The sequence below is a fragment of the Schistocerca americana genome, chromosome 2, assembly GCF_021461395.2.
Source record: "Schistocerca americana isolate TAMUIC-IGC-003095 chromosome 2, iqSchAmer2.1, whole genome shotgun sequence".
NCBI classification, from domain to species: Eukaryota; Metazoa; Arthropoda; class Insecta; order Orthoptera; family Acrididae; genus Schistocerca; species Schistocerca americana.
In genome coordinates this window covers 823,160,352-823,185,355 of record NC_060120.1, presented here as the reverse complement: position 1 = coordinate 823,185,355, position 25,004 = coordinate 823,160,352, and positions in this window count along the sequence as shown.

Sequence of the window (25,004 nt, the reverse complement as noted above, 5' to 3'; positions counted from 1 at the left end):
GTTAACAGCTTGTTGCTTTTGAGCGGAGTAATCTGCAATTATGAGTCGTAGCTGATGTCACTAAATCAGGGAGTTTCGGTTCTTTTTACATTTATTTCATGACAGTTCATATCTCTCGCTAGTTTTTCAAATCATGGAAAGCAAAAATATAATTAATTAAGCAAAAAATAATTAAAAACAAACATCTTTACGAGGAATGTGACTGCCTGCCTTCTCAGCGCTTGGAGCGGTAGTGTCGCTTCAAAAATAAAACGGTAACAACTTTCGCAACAGAGAGTGTCGTGACTGTGTATTAGTGGTATACTGTGCTTCTATTTTCAACAGTACCTCTGTCCCACCTTTCAAACTTCACAGAAGGTCTCTTGCACTTCTTGCGAGCTTGTCACATGTGGAAGAAAGGCTATTGGGAAGAAACTGCTTACCCACAGCCTGGGGAAGTGCGCTTTAAATGACAATTAATTGAAACCCTCAGCTGCCGACAGGTGTTATTGATACACCTCAATGGGGACAGCTGAAAATGTGTGCCCCGACCGGGGCAGTTACTATCTTCATATAGTTAAAGGCTACCCGGCCATTGACCTTCGTCTGTGCGAATGCGCACAGGTTGCCCGAACTCTTACGGGAATCGTCACCTTAGTTGGTGCGAGTAATGAGAGGATGGGCAAATATCTATTAGGAACATTACGAATGTATATTGTGAACAGTTGGGAACGTGGGTCTCACGGGAAGCGTGCAAGGAATAAGTCCCTGCAGTCACGCTGTTCGTCTGTGTCCTCGATGGCTCAGATGGGTGTCGGCACGGTAGCTCAGCGTGTTCGGTCAGAGGGTTAGCTGCCCTCTGTAATAAAAAACTGAGTCAACGGCTCAACACTGAACTTGAACGGGTGTCATGAGACATCCGCACCGAACGAATGCAACGAAAAAAATCGAAAAAATGGGAACAATAAAAAACAAAGATGGATAGAGCGTCTGCCAGGTAAGCAGGAGATCCAGGGTTCGAGTCCCGGTCGGGGAACACATTTTCAGCTCTCCCCATAGAGGTATATCAACAACACCTGTCGCCAGCTGAGGATTTCAATTAATTGTCATTTATCTTAGAGAAGCTGCACGGTCATCAATGGTATCTGTTCTTTCGAGAACAGTTACTATCTTCATATGAATTGCGCTCTGTTTAGAAATTTCACTTCACATTTAAACTTTGTGTGCCGGACCGTGACTCTAACCGGAAGCGTGTCTTTCGTTGACAGTGCAGTTACGTTTCTTGCAGGAGTGCTTGTCCTGTCAAGTTCAGAATGCAAGACAAAGCTACAGGTGGGAGGGCGAGGCGAGAGTGGTGCCTGTACAGCTCAGTTCCTAAGACGCAGGTCTAAGTTACAGGAAGCAACATGCTTCTCGACTATAATAGGTAACTGGCCTCTTGGAAACTTAAGAACAAATTTCTCTGCAATGCAGAGTGCTCTTTATTAGCGGCTAACGGCTCCCGTTGGAGTGCCGCTTTCACACGTACTTGATGAAGCCAGCAGGTCGTCTTTGAATCTTCCTTCTTTGGTTAAACGAACTCAGCAGTTATACACGTCTAGTTACATTAATGTTCGACTTCAGCGAACAATAACAACTCACAAACGGCAGGTGGTAGCACTAGCAGTGGAGGATATATAGCATGTTAGATTGGGAGGGGGGAGGGGGGGGGGAGGTGCGGGTAACAGTCCAGTCGTTGTCGTAATGCGGAAACGGACGATTTATCTGACGTTCAAACTGGCATGATGATTGCCTTTCGGACCAAGGGTGGAAGTATTTCCGAAACAGCGAAGTTTGTGTACTGTGGTGCCGTCCGTGGTTGAAGCATACTGCGCATGATAAAATGGCGCTATACAAAACTTTCGCCGACGCATCTGCTGTGTACGACGAGCCGTAGGTGACAGGGATAAACGACGGCTGTGGAGGTGTGTGCGGGCGAAGAGATTTACAGCTGTTGAACAACGGACCACCTGGATGAACCAAGGGGCTACCAACAGTGTCTCCTGAACGACCGTTCAGCGAACTTTACCGTTGCACATGGGCCTCCTCAGCAGGCGCCTCGTTTATGCACCAATACTGACTGCTGTTCACTGGCGACGAAAGCTGGGCTTTGCACATCAGTACGGCAACTGACCGTCCACTGAGTGGTGATCGGTGGTTATCTAAGATGAACAACGTTTTATGCTCCGTCTGACAGACGGTCGTTTGGCGTTACAGCGTGAAACGTCTCAAAGCAAACAACCTGCAACATCGTCGGAAGGGTCCAAGCCATGCTTTATGCATGCTTTATGGTCTCGGGAATGTTTTCGTGACATTTCGTGGATGATTTCGTCATTCTGGAAGGCAAAATGTGTCAACACAAATATGTACCTATCCTTGCGGACCTTATTCAGCCTTTTCACTGTTCAGTGTTCAAGGAGCAGTCCAATGAAATCGAGACAGATAGAAGAAAATTTTTTAAAAAACCTGTTTATTATTCAAACGTATTCGCCATAACTGTTAATAGATATAACTCACTGTGACGCGTAATTCCTTCATGGAAACATGTTTTCGGTTACCTGTTCAAAAATGGTTCAAATGGCTCTGAGCACTATGGGACTTAACACCTGTGGTCATCAGTCCCCTAGAACTTAGAACTACTTAAGCCTAACTAACCTAAGGACATCACACACATCCATGCCCGAGACAGGATCCGAACCTCCGACTGTAGCGGTCACGCGGTTCCAAGCTGAAGCGCCTAGAACCGCACGGCCGCACCGGCCGGCGGTTGCCTGTGAAACTACGTTCATACCCAGGGGTATACCTACTCGTCCGAAGCAAGTCGATGGCCACGAATATCCCAAAGCTTCAAAAATATGGGAACTGCTTCCCAGCAAAACTTCCACAGCGTAATCGAAACAACGTTGGCGACATGTGGGCGGGCCTACTAATACCTTACCCTCAACAGCTTTACTCATGACAGAGGGATGTCGAATCAATTTTTCTGACTAAGTAATGGGAAGTTGCGGTAGATTAAACGGAAACCAAATATTTCGCTATGCCCCTAATGTTAGCGGACAGTGTGTGAAGTATTACGTTCTGAAGTAGTTTGCAGTGACTAGTAGAAATTATCTTTTACATTATTAAATGAGTTCTGGTACAACGGTATTGCACACTACGAATAAATCAAATGCAGCAGCGCTGTTTTACACAGAGTGGCCTTGTATTCGGAAGGATGGAGGCCCCAGATTTTATTCAGCCATCCTGATTGAAATTTTTAGCTCTGTTCCTAAACTACTACAGGAAAATCCCGGGATGTTTCCTACTATAAGGCCACAGCATGCTACCTGTTCCATTCTTTGTCGTTCTCAAAGTTTAATACCTCGACATGTCCAATACCCTTGTAAAGGTGGTCCACGGATCTATAAAACTACTACCACTAGATGTGTAGCTCCATCGCGACCCGAAGCGGTTAAGCTGTACATTCAGTAAGTTTATTTATGCTGCGAGTCATTCAACCATGTGACCTCCTGTGTAGAACTTCGTCTTCTGCGAGTAGTCTCAGCGCGCTAATAATGAAGTCTGCTGGTGACTTTTTGATTATCATCAACCGTAAGAGTTCTGTCATGCCTTCTTAAGATGCGTCAGACGCTAATCGCTACTTCCGCTTTTTTAAAAAAAATGGTTCAAATGGCTCTGAGCACTATGGGACTTAACATCTGAGGTCATCAGTCCCCTAGGACTTAGAACTACTTAAACCTAACCAACCTAAGAACATCACACACATCCATGCCCGAGGCAGGATTCGAACCTGCGACCGTAGCGCTCGCGCAGTTACAGACTGAAGCGCCTAGAACCGCTCGACCACACTGGCCGGCCTCGTTTTTGCCCATAAACAAAATGTACTGGATTATGTTCGCAGGGATATATTTAGTTAAGTCGCATATCTGTATTGCTCGTTTGATGCACATATTTTTGTATTAGGCGATATTGCGCAACGGCAACGGTATAAACCTCGAAGCTACAGAGAAAGCATTTTACAGGAAACTGACAAGACGAACGGCCAAGGTCTAAAATCAAAGGTAGCCACTATGCGTCAGCGGATTCAATTTTTACGGCGATTCCATGATACGATAAGACAAAAACATCAAGATGTTTTATAAAAGTTAGTGCAAGTTTGAATGCAGACCACATGAATTTACTTTTAAGTATTCTTAGAGCACTTGATTATCAGTTTCCTGCTACTCTCCAAAACCTGTTACATTCTAGTGATATGGTATGACTTTTTAATCATCACCAACATTTCGCCGTTGGAAAGAAACCCTTCGTGGCTGTATTATACTTTCTGAGGTTTCATCTAGTAAATCTCTGTCAGAATCTGCCTTTCTTGCGCTTAGTTTTATGTTGAGCATTAAATCGCTTCTTACACTTGGTCTGAGACATTTAATGAGAATTGCTTCCAGTGATTCTGGTATAATCGTGTAGCTATACAACAGTGGATCCTTCTACCTATTTATACGTAATACGTTACATTTGTTTATGTTTGGGAGCAAATCCCAGCACCAAGCGTCGATTATCTGCAGGTAGAAATCAGAATAGTTAGCTTACTTCTTAATTTCCGTCATCATTTTCAAAGTAGTGCCATAGCGTTTCCGTGCACACTTCCAGCAATTTTTGCATTGTTGGAGGCAGTACTGAAAGTCTGCTGGGTGAATCGTGTTCAAAATTAGTTGCCATTCCGCTTGAATCTCTTCTATAGACTCGAAACGTTACCATTTCAACTTCAGTTTCATTTTAGGGAAGTGGGGGAAATCACAAGGGGCTAGTTCATGCGAGTTGGGTAATAGGGGACAAGTATCATGGCCTTTTTTTTTTACCAAGAATTCTCCCTCAATGAGCGAGGTGCGTGCAGTGCATTGTCATGATGCAGCAAGCAGCCTCTCAGGTCGTTTGTATCTTCCCTCACCGCAGTAGAACTTCCCTGCGACTGTCTCACCACATCGAGGAAATCCCTTGTCGACAATTCCATGGACATCAAAAGAAAAAAAAATATTAGCATTGACTTGATGTTGCTGCGAACTTGGCGCACTTTTTTGGGCTGCAGAGAGGGTGCTGCTTTCCACTGCACATATTGTTGTTTTGTTTCCTTGTCACAATCGTACATCTGTGACTGTTCACAGTTATGCGCCTGGACATGAAATCTGGGCCATGTGGAACTATTGTTACCAGTGAAGTGCATAAGCGAAACCGATGGTCTCATTGGTTGGCGTTCAAACGACGAGAAACGAATTTTTTTACAATACATCTCCAGTTAATTTAGTCAGCTAGAATTCGATTGAATTTTCTCATTTTCGGATTACTGAAGTGTGATCTGTTTTAATTGTTAAAACCATGCAAAAACCAAGATCGTAAAAAAATTTCTTTATATATGACGAACGGAAAAAGCAGTCATTACTCTCATTTTCAGGTTTTAACATATTTTGTTTTTGTTGCAAAACGTGTTTATTTTACGCTGAACCTCACGCACAAGATGTCAAGAGGATAAAACTCAGCGCATTATAAACGTTTGTTTGCTGTCGCTAAAATATTTAAAAACATAAAGCACATTGTCCAAAGGCCACGCCCATTTACATACCGGACATGGTGCTTTATGTTTTTAAATATTTTAGCGATGACAATCGTTTATAATGTGCTGAGTTTTATCCATTTGACATCTTGTGGATGAGATTCCGTATAAAATGAACATGTTTTACAACAAAAAGATATTAAAGACGGTAAGATGACAGCAATGCTTGTTGAAACCGGTCGTCTTAAATATATAAATTTTTTATGCGATCTTGGCCTTTGAATGGTTTTATCAGCCGGAATTCGTTGACATGTCCCGTATGAAATTCCAACGATTTCACAAACGTCATGGATTGTCTGCCTTCTGTCCTTGAGGTTTGCCTGAGGTGCTTTCGCGATCGTTTGCTGGTTTGTCGATGATGACGGACTGCCCAAGTGTTGGTCATCCTCCACAGATTCCCGGTCGTCTGTGCACCGCTTACACCACGGCTGTTGGCTAATTTCATTGTTAAACACTTGTCAGAAGATGTTCTTTTGAAATTTCAACAATAAACCTCCCCGTGATGCACGACGACGCACTTCTAACTTCAGGAATTTGTTGAGCATCTCTGTAAGACTCCAGCGTCGACTAAACGATCCCGTGTCGAAGAGCGGCGCTTATCAATGGATCTTCTCTACCTCGTCTATCAGTCCTATCTATTATCGGTCCTAGACTGATGCATAATACTGAAGAATAGGTCGAAAAAAAGCATCTAATAAGCATCTTCCTTTGTAGGTGAGTTACATTAGCTTAAGATACTTTCTATGAATCTCAGCCTGGCATCTGCTTTTCCTACTATTTGTGCTCATTACACTTAAGGTCATTCTGGATAGTTAGTTCCAGATATTTTACGGTAGCTACTGTTTCAGCAGTTTGTCGTCAATAGGGTAGTTGTGCAGTAGTGGTTTTCCTTTCCTATGAATGCCCAGTATGTTAGATTTATTCACGTTCAAGGTCTTCGACCAGATGCTGCACTTTTGCTGCAAGCCATTCTGCATATCGTACTGTCTTCTGTCGGTGCTCCTTTCTTACATACAACCGCATCACCTGCGAACAGTCTTAAACAGTTTCCGACGCTTTCTACTAGATCACTTATACTCACTACAAACGATGCTATCACACTTCCTTCGGGTAATCCCGTAAATTACCTTTACTTCTGCCCTTTTGTTCCGTTAAGAGCGACGCTTTGAGTTCTGTCTGCAATGAAGTACAGGATCCAGATGCAAATCCGGTCGAAAGCTTGTATCACTTTTCACTAACCGGCAGTACCGGAAAGTTTCAAATGCTTTCTTCAAGTTAAAAAACAGGGCATCAACCTGAGCGCCGTTGTCAATAGCGCTTCTGCGCTTGTCTACACAGCTCTGCTACGATACGCTTAACAGGTACGCCGTACTGTGGGAGAGAAATGGCGCGGCAACTGGTAACGTATTCCAAACTTGAAGCCCGGGGGACAGTACGATTCTTGCGGGCAAATAGCCTAATTTGCGTACAGATTCATCGTGAAATTCTGGCCGTATATGCAGCCAATACAGTGACGTGTCCGGCTGTATTGAAATTGTGTCAACTATTTCACCTTGGCTTCACATTGATTCTGATCGGAAAGGAAGGTCAACAACACTAAATAAAGACGACATGCAGTAGAGGAACTGATTGCCAACAATGGTAGATTTTCCAACGATGAGGAAGTTCAGACAGTGGTTCTCCAATGGCTCCGTGACTAAGGAGCGGGTTTCTTCCGTCGAGGAAATGAACGATCGGTAGAAAGTTCCGACAATTGTTTACGGAGACCTGGTGTTATGTTGAAAAATAGTTTCGCGAAGGCGTATCACTGATGTGTAGTGCAGCATTCAACAGACGTTACTTCGTCTGCCACAACAATGACTCGATATATTTTTTTATTGTTTTTCTTTTTCTTTTACACGTCTAGTTCCCTAGGACCAAATTGAGGAGCAAATCTCCAAGGCCATCGAACCTGTCAGTACATGAAATTACAAAGTTAAAGTAATAAAAGATAAAATAAAGTGTTTATGAACCCAACAAAGGACAAGCCATAAGTTTAAGTAAACATAGTGAACAATATAACATAGGAATCAGCCTAATTTTTCAAGGAACTCTACGACAGGATAGGAGTGAATTTCTGCTAAGCTTTTTGAATTCTTGTGGTAGCTTGTTGAAAATGGATGCAGCAGTATACTGCACACCCTTGTGCACAAGGGTCAAGGAAGTGCGATCCAAATTCAGACTGGACTTCTGCCTAGTATTAACTTAGTGAAAGCTGCTAATTCTTGGGAATAAGCTGATATTGTTAACAAAAAACGACAGTAAAGAATATATATATTGAGAGGCCAATGTCAGAATACCGAGACTAGCGAACAGCGGTCGACAAGGCGTTCATGAATTGGCACCACTTATTGCTTGATCTGCCGGTTCTGAGCGAAAAATGTTCTTTGAGAATGAGAAGAGCTACCCCAAAATATAATACCATACAACATCAGTGAATGAAAATAAGGGAAGTGTTTTCGTGTCGAACGATCACTTAGTTCAGATACCGTTCGAATAGTAAAAATGGCAGCGTTAAGTCCTTGAACAAGATCCTGAACATGGGCTTCCCACGACAGTTTACTATCTATCTGAACACCTATAAATTTGCACTGTTCAGTTTCACTAATCATATGCCCATTCTGTGAAATTAAAAAGTCAGATTTTGTTGAATTGTGTGCTAGAAAATGTAAAACCGGAGTCTCATTATGATTTAGCGTTAGGTCCTTTTCTACAAGCTATGAACCTATGTCATGAAGTGCACTGTTTGAAACAGAGCCAGTGTTGCACACAACATCATTTACTACCAAGCTAGTGTCATCAACAAACAGAAATATTTTAGAATTACCTGTAATACTAGAGGGCATATCATTTTTATAAATAATGAACAGGAGTGGCCGGAAGACTGATCCCTGGGGCACCCCCTATGCCCTGCTCAGACCTCACATCATAGCCGTTCTCAACGCTGTGAATAATGACCTTTTGCTGTCTGTTGTTAAAGTGAGAGGTGAAGCAATTGTGAGCTCCTCACAGTATTCCGTAAAGGTCCAACTTCTGGAGCAATATTTTGTGATCAATAGAACAAAACGCCTTAATTAAATCAAAAATGGTGCCTAGCGTTTGAAAGTTTTTGTTTAATCCATCCAGTACCTCACAGAGAACAGAAAATAGCTGTTAAACCACTTTTAAAGGCAAACTGTACGTTTGACAGCAACCGGCCGCTGTGGCCGAGCGGTTCTAGGCGCTTCAGTCCGGAACCGCGCTGCTGCTGGGTCGCAGGTTCGAATCCTGCCTCGGGCATGGATGTGTGTGATGTCCTTAGGTTAGTTAGGTTTAAGTAGTTCTAAGTTCTAGGGGACTGATGACCTCAGAAGTTAAGTCCCATAGTGCTCAGAGCCATTTGAACCTTTTTTGAATTTTATAGCAAATAAGTCTCATAAAATGATCAATCATCCTTGTACACAGCCTTTTCAAGAAGTTTAGCAAACACTATTGCGTAGAAATAGGTCTAAAGTTGTCTGCAAACAATATGCATACAATGGAAGCAACTCAGCATAACATCCGGAAGAACATCAACCGCTCCTCTGGAAAGTGAGACCGCGGCAGCACATCGTGGGAGAGGGAGAAGGAGGAAGGGATCCAGGAATCGAGAGAGGAAAGCTTTCACTGCCCAGTAATCTGGTAAGGACCTGCTGCGGCAGTTGTTGCGCCTGATGAATTGGACGAACGGCGCGTGTTAGAAACGGGGGCTGCTGCCTGCGGGTATGTCACCCGTTAGTTCCGGCAATCCGTTTGCTCGGCAATCTAATGTGACTTTAATTCACTTTGAGCCCGCCCACCCACTGAGATCCCGATATGTGGAGGAAGCGGGGTGAGAGAACAGCCGGTGACCCACTTCCTCCCCCAGCACGCGCCAACTGGCTGCCTGGCCCCCTTTAGCGACAGCGAGCCGGCGGATCGCGCCAGGTGCCGCAACGCGCTAGGCTTCCGCTACAGGGGCCGCCTATATCTGTAGCCAGGGACAGGAAAAGATCATTTCATTTATGGCTAATTTAGGTGTTATTTTTTGCCAATTTGGGTGAGAATTTTTAACCAATTTTTCGTGCGAATCTCAGTTCACTCTGCTCAGCCATGAGATACAGAGCACAAACGCTGACGAGGCTGATGACGTGTTTCTTGACTTATGGAAGGCATTCGCTGCGACTGTCGTTTAGTGAACAAGATACGACCTTGATCATAGAATGAAGGCTTTCACGGCAGGTGTTGTCATCACTTAACACTTCCGGGCGGAGATGCCGTGATCCACATATAAAACTCTCCCCTGACGTTTCGCCTTCGACTGCGGAAGGCATCCTCCGAGGACAATCGGCGAACTGCAACGAGAGCACGAATGAGAGCCGTATATACAGGGTGGTCTATTGAACGTGACCGGGCCAAATATCTCACGAAATAAGCGTCAAACGACAAAACTACAAAGAACGAAACTTCTCTAGCTTGACGGGGGAAACCAGATAGCGCAATGGTTGGCGCGCTAGATGGTGCTGCCATTGGTCAAACGGATATCAACTGCGTTTTTTTTAATAGGAACCCCCATTTTTTATTACATATTCGTGTAGTTCGTAAAGAAATATGAATGTTTTAGTTGGATCACTTTTTCGCTTTGTGATAGATGGCGCTGTAATAGTCACAAACATATGGCTCACAATTTTAGACGAACAGTTGGTAACAGGTAGGTTTTTTAAATTAAAATACAGAACGAAGGTACGTTTGAACATTTTATTTCGGTTGTTCCAATGTGATACATGTACCTTGTGAACTTATCATTTATGAGAACGCATGCTGTTACAGCGTGATTACCTGTAAATACCACATTAATGCAATAAATGCTCCAAATGATTGACAATGCGTTGACGCATGTTGTCAGGCGTTGTCGGTCGATCACGATAGCAAATATCCTTCAACTTTCCCCACAGCAAGAAATGCAGTGAAACATCTTGTAGTAACATCGGTAGAACATTACGTAGGAAATCAGCATACACTGCACCATTTAGATTGCCATCGATAAAATGGGGGCCAATTATACTTCTTCCCATAATGCCGCACCATACATTAACCCGCCAAAGCCGCTAATGATCCACTTGTCGCAGCCATCGTGGATTTTCCGTTGAACAGTAGTGCATATTATGCCGGTTTACGTTACCGCTGTTGGTGAATGACGCTTCGTCGCTAAATAGAACGCGTGCAAAAAATCTGTCATCGTCCCGTAATTTCTCTTGTGTCATCTGCCAACGGCCTTGTCAAAGAGGGAGGAGGAGCGGACAGAGGTTCAGGACACTCTCTTGTCCTAGGGGTGGGAAACTGCCCCTAAAGGCGGAAAAATCAGCAGTGATCAACGCCATGAGGATGCAGAAGCCAATGGAAACCACTGCGGTAAAGACACGTAAGGTGTATCCGCAGGACGTGTGGCCCGTAATTGAAAAGTGTCATGATGATCTCTCCATTGTCAAAAGATTGTGGAATTCTTTGCCAAGGCGGAGGTGACCATGAGTAACAGATTGAATAATCTACGAAAGGATAACGTTCTACGAATTTGGGCATGGAATGTCAGAAGCTTGAACGTGGTAGGGAAACTAGAAAATCTGGAAAGGGAAATGCAAAAGCTCAATCTGTATATAGTAGGGGTCAGTGAAATGAAGTGGAAAGAAGACAAGGATTTCTGGTCAGATGAGTATCGGGTAATATCAACAGCAGCAGAAAATGGTATAACAGGTGTAGGATTCGTTATGAATAGGAAGGTAGGGCACAGGGTATGTTACTGTGAACAGTTCAGTGACCGGATTGTTCTCATCAGAATTGTCAGCAAATCAACACCACCAACGATGGTTTAGGTATATATGCCGACGTCGCAAGCTGAAGATGAAGAAGTAGAGAAAGTATGTGAGGATATTGAAAGGATAATACAGTACACGAAGGGAGGCGAAAATCTAATCGTCATGGGAGACTGCAGTGCAGTTGTAGGGGAAGGAGTAGAAGAAAAAGTTACGGGAGAACGAGGACTTGGTACTAGGAATGAGAGAGAAGAAACACTAATTGAGCTCTGCAATAAATTTCAGTTAGTAATAGCGAATATTCTGTTCAACAATCACAAGAGGAGAGGGGTATACTTCGGCAAGGTTGGGAGATACGGGAAGATTCCAGTTAAATTCCATCGTGGTCATATACAGAATTCGAAATCAGATATCAAAATTTATCAGTGATGAAGAGTAGGCTGAAGTTGGAGAGATTAATCAGGAAGAATCAATGTAAAAAAAGCAGTATACAGAAGTATTAAGCAATAGAGAGATGCGCTTGGAGTTCTCTGATGCTATAGATACTGCGATAAAGAATAGCTCCGTGGGCAGTACAGTCGCAGTGGAACGGACATCTCTAAAAAGAGCCATCGCAGAAGTTGGAAAGAAAAACATAGGTACAAAGAAGGTAACTGCGAAGAAGCCATGGGTACCAAAAGAAATCCGTCAGCTGGTCGATGGAAGGAGAAAGTACAAAAATGTTCCGGAAAAATCCGGAATACAGAAATAAAAGTCGCTGAGGAATAAAATAAATAAGAAGTGCAGGGAAGGTAAGAGGAAATGGCTGCATGAAAAATGTGAAGAAATCGAAAAACAACCTTAGGTGATATTAAAAGCAGGGGATGTAACACAAACAGCGCACCGGGAATTCCACTGCTAAATGCAGAGGAGAGCTCGGATAGGTGGAAATAGTACATTGAAAGCGCCTGTGTGGGGGAAAATTTCTATGATGTGATATAAGAGGGAACAGGAGACGATTTAGAAGAATAGGGGATCCAGTATTACAATCAGAATTTAAAAGAGCTTTGGAGGACTTAGGTTCAAATAAGGCAGAAGAGATAGATAACATTCCCTCAGAATTCTAAAGTCATTGGGGGAAGTGGCAACAAAATGACTACTCACGTTGGTGTGTAGAATGTAAGAATCTGGCGACCTAACGTCTGACTTTCGGAAAAATATCATCCTCACAATTCCGAAGACCGCAAGAGCTGACAAGTGCGAGAGTTATCACACAATCAGCTTAATAGCTAATGCATCCAAGTTGCTGACAAGAATAATACACAGAAGAATGGAAAAGGAAATTGAACATATGCTACATGACGATCAGTTTGGCTTTAGAAAAGGTAAAGGCACCAGAGAGACCATTGTGACGTTGCGGTTAATAAAGGAAGGAAGACTAAAGAAAAATCAAGACACTTTCATAGGAAAGCCTTCGACAATGTAAAATGGTGCAAGATGTTTGAAATTATGAGAAACATAGGGGTAAGCTATAGGGAGGGACGGGTAATACACAATATGTACAAGAGCCAAGAGGGAATAATAACAGTGGACGACCAAGAACAAAGTGCTCGGATTAAAAAGGCTGTAAGAGAGGGATGTAGTCTTTCATCCCTACTGTTCAGTCTGTACATCGAAGAAGTAATGATGAACATAAAAGAAATATTCCAAAGTGGAATTAAAATTCAATGTTAATGGTATCAATGATACGATTCGCTGATGACATTGCTGTCCTGAGTGAAAGTGGAGAACAATTACATAATCTGCTGAATGGAATGGACTGCCTAATGAGTGCAGAATATCGACTGAGAGTAAATTGAAGAAAGATGATAGTAATGAGAAGTAGCACAAACGTGAGCAGCGAGAAACTTAAAATCAGGACTGACGGTCACGAAGTGGATGAAGTTAAGGAATTCTGCTACCTAGGCAGTAAAATAACCAATGACGGACGGAGCAAGGACGGCATCAAAAGCAGACTAGCAATGGTAAAAAGGGCATTCCTCATAAGTCTACTGGTATCAAACATAATTTGGGGAAGAAATTTCTAAGAACGTATGTCAGGAGTACAGCATTGTATGGTGGTGAAATATGGATTGTGGGAGATGTGGTGCTACAGACGAATGTTTAAAAGTAGGTGGACTGATAAGGTAGGGAATGAGGAGGTTTTGCGTAGAATCGGATAGGAAAAAAAGATGTGGAAAACACTGAGGAGCAAGACGAACATCCAGGAAGATGAAAAAGAAGCTGCAAGACATGCTAGAGGCCAAAGAAGGTTCATCATAAGAAGTGAAGACATCAGGGAATGAGTTCCATGGTACCTGAAGGAGCTGTAGAAGGCGAAAACTTTAGAGGAAGACAGAGATTGGAATACATCCAGCAAATAAATGAGGACGTAGGTTGAAAGTACTACACTGAGATGAAGAGGCTGGCACAGGAGAGGAATTCCTGGCGGGCCGCATCAAACCAGTCAGTAGACTGAGAAAAAAAAAGGAGCTAATGGTAGGGTTGGAGTGTGGCGCAGGCGCCACGAAGCAATAGATTCAAGTTGTCGACAAGGCACTGTGCAAGCATTTTCAGAACATTAATCGTGGTGTGGTTGAACTGCTGTCATAGAGAGTCGCCATAACAGATTTCTGACGATGATTTGATGGAGAGATACCTTGGAGGATATACGCAGAGCAACAATGACGTACAGAATCACTTAATTTGGACATACGCTCCAAAGCCCTTCAAGTGTAAAAATCATCCATATTGCTAACAGTCGGGCGTGCGTTAATGTTTTACGATTGATTGAAGGATGTCCAGCACAACATGAAGGTCATGGGTGTCGTTACTGGCATCACGGTTTGGTCATTTGCCACGAAAAGGGAGGCTAAAAATGTGGCTAGAGAAACTTGCACTTTAGAATATGAGATTTTCGAAGAAGAGGAAGGTTTACTGTATAGCCCAGGAATAGCGGATTAATGGTAAGGTGGAAAATTTTAATGTTATAGTCACAAAAATCGTATCAAAACTTTAAATGAGTATTCGTCGAGACATAGTTTGTTAAACTGGTTGGCGTGGACAAAAATGTGTTCCTACTCGATGAAATTAGATGCTGTTTTGGATTTAATAAAACAGACACTCCAATTTTGTGATGAACCTAAAAAAACAGTACATTTTTCATAATGTTTGTTGTTTATTTACATTTAAAGGCAACAAAATAGGTCGATTTTCAGTACATGTGTATTCACTTAATTTTCATAATGTACGAGTACATGCCCTTAATTTTAATTTCGGAAGTATTGTGTATGGTGTATTGAACCGGGGACCTAGAAACGACAGAGAGGCTTCGTGCCGCCGTAGCCCTCAGTGGTTCACAACCCTACAACAGGCCACAGCAGTCCACCCACCCCACCGCCGCTCCACACCGAACTCAGGGTTATTGTGCGGTTCGGCCCCTAGTGGAGCAAGTATTTGACCCATTTCTGAAAAAACTATTTCATGCAGTACCCTAATATTTTTACTGTATGTTACATGATGCTAATAGAGTCAATTGTACTAAAATCTACTTTATCCATTTTATAGTTTTTAAATTTATTAACAAAAAGTAATAAGTTTTTTCTGCAGAAAATAGTTTTTTGTGAACTTTCTAATGAGGGAATATTAGTGAAAGAAGTACCAGAAGTGGCTTTTTATGTTATGCAGAGTTTCTGAAAATTTCGTTCATTTATCTGTGATACTTTCTGATATAATGGGGCATACGTACTGAAAAATTTAGTTTGCGGGAAATTGACTTTAAAGAAAAAACTTTTGAAATTTGTTACTTCAAGTTAATTAAAACTGTCCTGATGCATATGATGGCCCTTCTTTGGTCTCTAGCATGTGTTCCAGCTTCTTTTTCGTCTTCCTGGATGTTTGTCTTGATTTCTTGGCCATATTAGATGCAGACCTGTCTGCATCGGCTATCCTCATTTTGCCGCAATGTTGCAGCCCAGTGATCATATTTTCACCAGGATTAATTCCCAGCTTTTTCAGTACCCAACACTTTCCAGTATTACCCCACTTGAATGTAATAACAGCATCATGAACTCCTAGTTTAGTTGTATGCATTCCTACAAATACAGTTTTTGGAAGGCGGTTCCAAATTATGCTGTTGAAACATTCATTTGGGTTCTGTGTCTGCCGATGCAGACATAATAAGAATCTCCAGTTGCCTGAGCCCTATTGTATTTGCACCACGAATTTTCTCCTGATGGACACAATCCATGACATGGCTTATCATCAGTAGAGGACGTTAGGTATAGGCTTAACTTGCAGGAGCTTCTATATAAATAGCTGCAAAAGAGGTGAGTACATTTGTAAACAAGCACTGCAAACGTAAGTATAACAACTACTCGCAATCACACTTGAACAAACCTAACCGCGTGTTTGAAAGCTTGTTGTTTACAAATAGCAGAAACAAAAGAATACCGACCGTTGCGTTCAAAGGATAGCCAACACACTCGGGAGTAAAAAAAAATCCCTAACTTGCAATGTAGGGGATATAAAGATCTAAAATATATGCAGAAAAGTGGGAGACAGAAAAGTTGGCGTGGCATATAAACACACGTGGTAGAAAAATGCTCTTTAAATGCTTGAAAAAAAATTTTTTCAGCAAAATCCTTTTCAAAGTACTTAAATGAAACCTTAATCCATCGAAATATGATGAAAACCGAAAGTCGATTTTTTTAGACCTGCACCACGGTGTGGTCCCCTTAATACATACCCAGGGATAAGTATAGACTAGTGCGGAAAAATTGGTGTGGAAGGAAGTTTGATATTAAAGAACTGAGGAATGATGAGACGCGTTTGACGTCCGCAACGGAATACCAGAGTAGCCATTTCAGTTGAAGAGGACATTTCTAAAAAGGGAAATCTCAGGTTTTGGATAGGCAAACGTAGGTACAAGAAAGGTAACTGTGAAGAAACCTTGGGTAACGGAGGAAATACTTCAACTGATCGACAAAAGAAGGAAGCACAAGAATCATCCGAGGATGTCTCCCGCAGTCGGAGACGAAGCGTCAGGAGAGAGTTTTATACTTCGACCACGGCCTATCAGCCCGGAAGTTTTAAGGGAAGTACAAGAATGTTCGGGGTAAGACAGGAATACAGCAGTATATATCACTTACGATTGAAGTAAATAGGAAGTACAGTGAAGAAAAGACTAAATAGCTGCAGGAAAAATGTGAAGAAATCGAAAAAGAAAGGATCGTTGAAAGGACTGTCTTAGCGTTCAGAAAAGTAAAGGACCTTCGGTGAAATTAAAACAAGGGTGGTAACATGAAGAGTGCAATGCGAATTCCACTGTTAAATGCAGAGGAGAGAACGGGTAGAGCACATTGAAGGCCTCTCTTTCCAGTGAGGACTTCCCTGGCGATGTGGTAGAAGAAGAAATTGATATCGATTCACGTTGCTCTGTAGGATATATCAGACTTTCGAGGAATATCATCCAAACAATACCGTATGTAGCAAGAACAGACAAGCACGAGAAGTATCGCATAGCCGACTGAAAAGCTCATGTATCCATAGTTGCTGACGAGAATAATATACAATAGAATTGAAAATGAAATTGAATATCTGTTAGATGACGATCAGTTTGCCTTTAAGAGAGGTAAGGGCACGAGACGCAAGTTCTGAAGTTGCGTTTCAAATTGAAAGCAAGACTGAAGAAAAATCTAGACACAATGATAGGATTTGTTCACCTAGAGAAAAGTTCGAAAATAAAAAAAATAGGAGTAAGGAACAGGGAAACAATATGTACAAGAACCAAGAAGGAACATTAAGAGTGGATGACCAGGGACGAAATGGAAATGAAATGGAAATGAGCGTTTGGCGTCATTGGCCGGGAGGCCCCTCGCGGGGCAGGTCCGGCCGCCATATCGACCAGGGACGAAGAATTCATATTAAATATGCTGTATTACAGGGATGCAGCCTTTCGCCTGTACTGTTCGATCTATACATCACAAAAAAACAATGACGCAAATAAAAGAAATAATCAAGGGTAGGATTAAAATTCAGGGTGGAAGGTTATCAGTGATAAAATTCGGTGATGATGTTGCTATCGTCATTGAAAGTGAAGAACAATTACGGGGTCTGTTGAAGGGAATGCGAAGTCTGATGAGTACAGTTTGTGGACTGAAAGTTAAACGTAAATAGACAAAAATAGTGAGAAGTAGCAGAAATGAGAATCGAGGAACTTAACATAAAAATCACAAAGTACGCGAAGTTAAGGAATTCTGCTACCTTGGAAGCAAAGTAACCCACGATGGACGAAGGAAGGAGGACATAAAAAACAGACCAGCACTGGCAAAGAGGGCGTTCTACTGGCATCAAAAATAGGCCAAAATTTGAAGAAGAAACCCTGTAACAATACAGTTATTGATAATAACTTGTTTATAACTAACGTGAACCTCGCCCCCCATAATTCACAGACCTCAAATGAAGACCCCTACCAAACTGGTTATAGTGTACAGTAAAAGAGTTCGAGTGTTATTGGTCCATAGGGAAGGGGAGGGGTTTCCCACGATTTTAATGTGCTCGCATTGGCCGGGGGTTTTTTCACCAATTTTATATCATTTGACCGGTGTCGATGATCTAGTCCACTTGCGTAAGTTGCGTGGGTAGTTCGGAGGTTCACGTGGATGACCTTGATTACTGTATAAATCGCACTCTTGCCTAAGCTGCTTGGGTAGGACAGGGGCTCCCCTGGGTGACCTTGATAAAGTCCCCAGGAGGAAGGGAGTGGGTGGTGAATGTAAGTCTCTCAGTTGTGTAACCTGATACCGGGAGTAAAACTTGTCACTGGGAATGACTTTGACATAAGATCGTTGTCTTGGTACGAATCGGCACTTATAACCTACTGCTTATCACCAGAAGTGTGCCCCTTTAAATTATGTCTCTTTAAAAACTATTACCTTCAGATACTTATCCGTTTAAATCTAGAACTAGTACTGCTATCCTTGTCGATCGTCTCGTAATTTTGGTGACTTTGCCCATCTGTGGGGGAATGGGACCACACCCTCCTCCACGTGCCCTGGTGGCGTTAAATTTGTAGTCAACGTTTGTCAGTAATTTTATCACTTGTCCTCAAATGATAACTAATCATTATATGAAATTACTTTGTCTAAAAGCTGTGAATGAACTACTGGATATATTGACATTTCGTGAAGCCTGTCACTTCTCCTTGGCAATAACATTTATCATTCAACCAGAAAACATATCAAATGGATGTGCGCTTTAAGTTTTTTGATTTAATTATCTTTTAGAGACGTTGTGATGTGTGTTGTCGGATGATAGAACTCTTCATTGCACATCCTAGTACAAATACGAAAGCACGCCGTTGCTCTTTATTTCAGTGGGCAGTCACCTGTACTAGTGTAGCAGCTACAATGATTGCAGGTGAGTCGAGCAACGAGAGCAGGTTAAAATAGGCACGGAAGCGCGTGAATAGCAGGGCTCCACTTCCATAATGCGCTACGTGCATGAAAAGATGCAATAACTTTTGTGGGACGCAGTAACTTGTTCAAGATAGTGTGGAACAGGTTATTTCATATTTACAGGATTAAACATTGTCAGATGCTTTATTCTTTTGAATTGGTCAGACAGCAGTAAAATTGATTTCTTCCCAGTTTAAAAATTTTACTTATGTGGTACTTCAGGCTGGATGAATTGTGAAGAGACATGCCAGATTTCTAATATTTAGCTGCATAACGTTCATAGTGGGAAAAGTATTTTTAGCCTTTGTAGCTGCCGCATTATGACAACATAGTTTCTAATGGACCAATATCGTTTTTTTCTGTGCCATTGGAAAAGACCTATAAAGAAGGCTCCAGAGACATAATATATGTGGAACTCAATCAAACAGTAACAAGATGACAACGTCTCAAACCATTGTTCCGCTGTCAGTAGAAGAGTATACTTAAACGTCTGCCCTGCTGTACCAAATGTGAATCAACACGTAACTCAGGTACGACTCATGTATTTATTACTACGAGTGTCATATCAAGCGCGCAAGATGTTCACCTTAAGATGAAGAGGTAGGCACAGAAGAGGAATTCCTGGCAGGCCCCATAAAACTAGTCAGGAGACTGAAAAATAAAATAAAATAAAATAAAATAAAACAAAATAAAAATTGATAGCATGCCCTACTCCATAATATGAAGCTAAATTGTTATTTTTTTCTCTTTTGTTTAATTTTTTAATAATTTCGGATTTATCAAAAAAGTCAACGTCAATTTGTTTACATTTTTCATTAACTGCTTGGGAAATATTGTAGGAAAGAATCGAAACGCTAACACTATCACAGTCATGTCAAAGAGGATACTAATTCTACTGCACTGCACTCGGTGGCTCACTGCGTATTGTTTACTAAACAGTTCACTTGAAGTGGTCCCACCCGTCCACGTCACGGATCTCGGCTCACGGTGTCGGACTACTGGACATCTCGGGTTGGTGAAGTGTCGCATTATAGAGACTCTTAATGTACTCGCAGAACATTCCTTTGGATGATCCAGATCGTACACGCAGAACATATATCGCATGTTACCGCTGTTAAAAATTTATTTCTGCTTCTCTAAGCAGGTGCTGTTTTTCCTGTTGGTGGGTAGTTTCAGTCCCATGATTTTTTGGTACTATTTGCAAAGGGAGATCGGGACTGCTTGCCACGATCAGCATATTTTTCTGCATAGAAACTAACCGGCACTCAATTTGGCATCATGCCTCATAAACGAAAGCTATATCCACGTTTTCTTCCGTCGTGCACCTAATGAAAATGAGAATAGCTTCGAGAACAAACTATCCGACCACTACAACAGCACTGCAGACTGACTGGCTTCAACCGCACAGGAGAACGCTTGAACCGTACCGTGCTTCCTTACGTATGTACATGGCTGCGGGACATCTTTTTCTGGCGCAGGGACAGTGGATTGCAGCGCTGTTATCTCGATACTAGTTGATAGAGTTCTCTTGGCACGCTTTTCAAAGCCGCAAAAAAAATGTACACTTCCATTTATAAGGTCGAAGACGTTGTCATAATTCGCCAGCTTTAAAAGTTACATGTTAGTGAGGGGTGAAGTAGTTATGAAATATCGCAAATGCGACAACAATCACTGATAGCAATGATTGTTTATGCAGTTATCGGTTTCGTTCTTCTGAATCATCTTCAGACTGATCTAACCAGAAGAAAGTGCATATATTATAAAAAGTATACATATTTGGTTGCCTAAACTCCATTAACTTTTTGGACTTAACCGTGTCCAAAACTAACAGTAGGCATACATTCGGTATTTATAGAAAACCAACACTCAAAGGCATCATTCATGCAAAATCTAGCGCTACGAGAGGCCCTTTTTTACTTCCATGGTTGATCGACTTACCTGTCTGCCACTAGATAATCACTGGCAAATAAGGAACTAAATGTACTTTAACTAGTAGCAGTGCAGACGGATACACAGAAAGGTTTGTCACACATCCATACAACAAAATAAATAATCAAGAACAACACAAACACTTAGGACCACAGAAACTTCAAAAGTAACAGGAAATTCGTACGGATGAAATATTTTGCACAAATTTCTCAATAGTTAGCGAAGCAACTTAAAACACAAACGTCAGATGCGGTTTTCAAAAGAATAACACTCTGAAATTGCATATCACACATAAGACAGATGGCAAACGTAATAAATTATAGAGTTCAGGCGCCTACAGCATACAACGCAAAGATTTTATGAAGTTTTACCAAGACAGAAGGGCAGGAATATAAACATTAGTTTCAAGCAACACACACATTAACGAAACAGATCTGCTTTTGAACAGCACGAGACTGCCAAGTACATACTACACCTAACACACTAGAATATGCAGGGCTTACACAGTGCTCCTGAGGGACGTGTACTGAATCTCTTGGAAGAGAGAGAGGTTCACCGGAATAGGAAACGCCACCCCTCTAAACATCTTAGTGAACGGGTTGAAGTTACGCCCAGTGCTTATTTTTCGTTATATGACAAGCAGTTGTAGGTCTTACATCCAAGTAGAACTCATGTCGTCCAGCAGCGGCCCACGTCTATCTTGCTTCGATTCCGACAAGTCTGTTGTGCCTACAGACTTTTATCGTAGTTTCATATGCTGCTTTCAATTCGCTTATTTGCGGATTGCATATGGTACAGACCATTTCTTGGCGCTACCTATTATGGGTTACTGTCATACTTTTGCTAGCCTTGGAGCTTTTATAAATTTTATTTCTCATTCTGTCCATTTTCGTTATGTCTTGGCCTCTTGGAGCCAGTAGTACCTCGAATCAGTTTTTGGTATTCCCACAATGCCCGCAAGTTCTTTATCGCTTGAAAAGCTGCTACCAATGTATTAACTTTATTTAATGCATCTGGTACACAAAGTTATTTGCAGCTACCCTTTCAGGATTTAAACTAAGATTTCCCTTTTGACTCGTGTTATAACTATGCCTCCCCTTCAATTGCATCTTAATGTACTCAATTCAATTGTAATTCCTAACTTTGTATTATACCGTTGTAAATAGTGACCACGCCCCTTCACTTGTCTGCAGCAGAGTTGTAAGCACAGCGAGGACCCGACGCACAGAACGTGTGGTTACTATTTCATCGTGATTTTACTCTGTGACAATGCCATTTAAGCCTATATATATATTAAATGCTTTTTCTGTTAACTTCATAAAGACTGATATGTTTGCTAACTTTCCGGTCTATTTATATTACGATACCACAAACGGTAGCATTTTTATAATGTATGCACATTTATATCAGTTTGATGATAATCAAAAAGATCGAAACCGATACTTAAATAAATAAATATTAATAATCAGTGACCGTTGTGGCGTTTGCAAAATTTCAGTCACTTGTTACTTGTGTGCGTCAAAAAATACTCCACATTGTCTACTATAACTCAACGATAACCTTACATTAATAAATTTGCTCGATGGGGATATTCCTGAGGTGAGCTGACTTACCTGTGTTACCTTGAATAACAGGGAATGTATACTGAGGTGATAAAAGTCATGGGATAACGATATGCACATACACAGATGGCGGTAGTATCGCGTACACATGGTATAAAAGGCTAGTGCATTGACGGATTCAGGTGAAAAGATTTCGACGTGATTACGACCGCATGACGGGAACTAATAGACTTTGAACGCGGAATAGTACTTGGAGATAGACGCATGGGACAGTCCATTTCAGAAATCGTTAGGGAATTCAGTATTTAGAGATCCACAGTGTCAATAGAGCGGCTAGAATACCACATTTCCGGCGTTACCCCTCATCACGGTCAACTCAGTGGCAGACGGTCTTCGCTTAACGACCGAGAGCAGTGTTGTTTGCGTAGAGTCGTTTGTGCTAACAGACAAACAACACTGCGTGAGATAACCGCAGAAATCAATGTGGAACGTACGACGAACATACCCGTTAGGGCAGCCATGCGAAATTTGGCGTTAAAGGGCTATGGCAGCAGACGACCGACGTGAGTGGCTTTGCTAACGGCACGACATCGCCAACGACGCCTCTCCCGGGCTCGTGACGATTCGGTTGTAACCTAGATGACTGGAAAACCGTGGTCTGGTCAGATGAAGATGTAAGTAGGCTGTTTAAGTTTTTATATTGGTAACGCCACGTAGCGCTCTGTATGTGCTGTGTGCAGTCTGTGGCTGGTTTTCATTGTTGTTGGAATATCTGCCATTGTAGTGTTGGGCAGCTGGATGTTAACAGCGCGTAGCGTTGCGCAATTGGAGTTGAGCCGCTAGCAGTGGTGGATGTGGGGAGAGAAATGGCGGAGTTTTGAAATTTGTAAGACTAGATGTCATGAACTGCTATGTATATTATGATTTTTCAACACTATTAAGGTAAATACATTGTTTGTTCTCTATTAAAATCTTTCATTTGCTGTCTATGCCTATCAGTAGTTAGTGCCTTCCGTAGTTTGAATCTTTTATTTAGCTTGCAGTAGTGGCGCTCGCTGTATTGCAGTAGTTCCAGTAACGAAGATTTTTGTGAAGCAAGTGATTTGTGAAAGGCATAGGTTAATGTTAGTCAGGGCCATTCTTTTGTAAGGATTATTGAAAGTCAGATTGCGTTGCGCTAAAAAAAATATTGTGTGTCAGTTTAAGCACAGTCATGTATAATTGTTCAAAGGGGACGTTCCAAAGTTCAGTTTCAGTTAGTAAGAGGTCTTGGTAGGTTTAGAATATGGTGCAGACCCCACGAAGCCATGCGCCCAACAAAGCACCGTGCAAGCTGGTGGTGGCTCCAGAATGGTGTGTGCTGTGTTTACATGGAATGGACTGGGTCCTCTGGTCCAGCTGAACCGATCATTGACTGGAAATGGTTCTCTCCGGCTGCTTGGAGACCATTTTCACCCATTCATGCTGTTCCCAAACAACGATGGAATTTTTGTGGATGACAATGCACCATGTCACCCAGCCACAATTGTTAGCGGTTGGTTCTAAGAACATTATCGGCAGTTCGAGCGAATGATTGTCACCCAGATCGCCGGACATGGACCACATCCAACTTTTATGGGACATAATCGAGTGGTCAGTTCGTGCACGAAGTCCTGCACCAGCAACACTTTTGCTGTTATGCACGGCAATAGAGGCATCATGGCTCAGTATCTCTGCAGGGAATTTCCAACGACATGTTGAGTCCAAGTCACGTCCAGTTGCTTCACTACGCCGCGAAAAAGGGAGGTCCGACACTATATTAGGAGGTATCCCTTGATTTTTGTCACCACAGAGTAAGTACAATGAACAACACGTTAGTCACTCCCAGAAGACATCATGCTAATACCATTTAATACCTCCTCTACCCTTGGTAATGACCTCAATTCGGGAAGGAAGCTATTACACAAACTACTGATCGATGGTTACACTCCGTAGATGAGCAAAATTGTGGGAGGGGAGGGGGGGAACTTGATTGATAATTTTCCACAACTGTTCCGAAGAGTCCAGCCAAGAATCTATGCTTGAAAACCTGCAAACATAACTATTGTCATCTCGAAAGACGAGAGCGATCACAGCACACTCATCACGAAGATGAAAAGGACAACACTTTGTCACGGGAAATATTGAAATAAACATTCTGATTTATGTACACCACAACTTGAATGATTGGACCCAAGTCGTATTACCAAAAACACCTCCAAAACATCACAGAATTACCTCCGGCATGAACTGTAGCCTTCACGTATTTTGGTCGGTGCACTCTTGAGTCATTTGAAAAGAGGCAAAATCAAGACTTTTCGAACTACGCAACCCGCCTCCAGTCAACCACTATACAGTTTCTGTGTTGTCTGGAGCACGGAAGACATGCAGCTTGATCTCCTTCTGTGAGCAGTGGCGTGTTACAACGTACGCGTCTCCAAACCTCAACGGCATGCAGCCCCCTTGCCAATATTCGATCGAGAACTGGTTGCATGGATTGGATTCACTGACAACAGCAATGCTTGTCTGGTTTCTAACTGACTCTCATTGA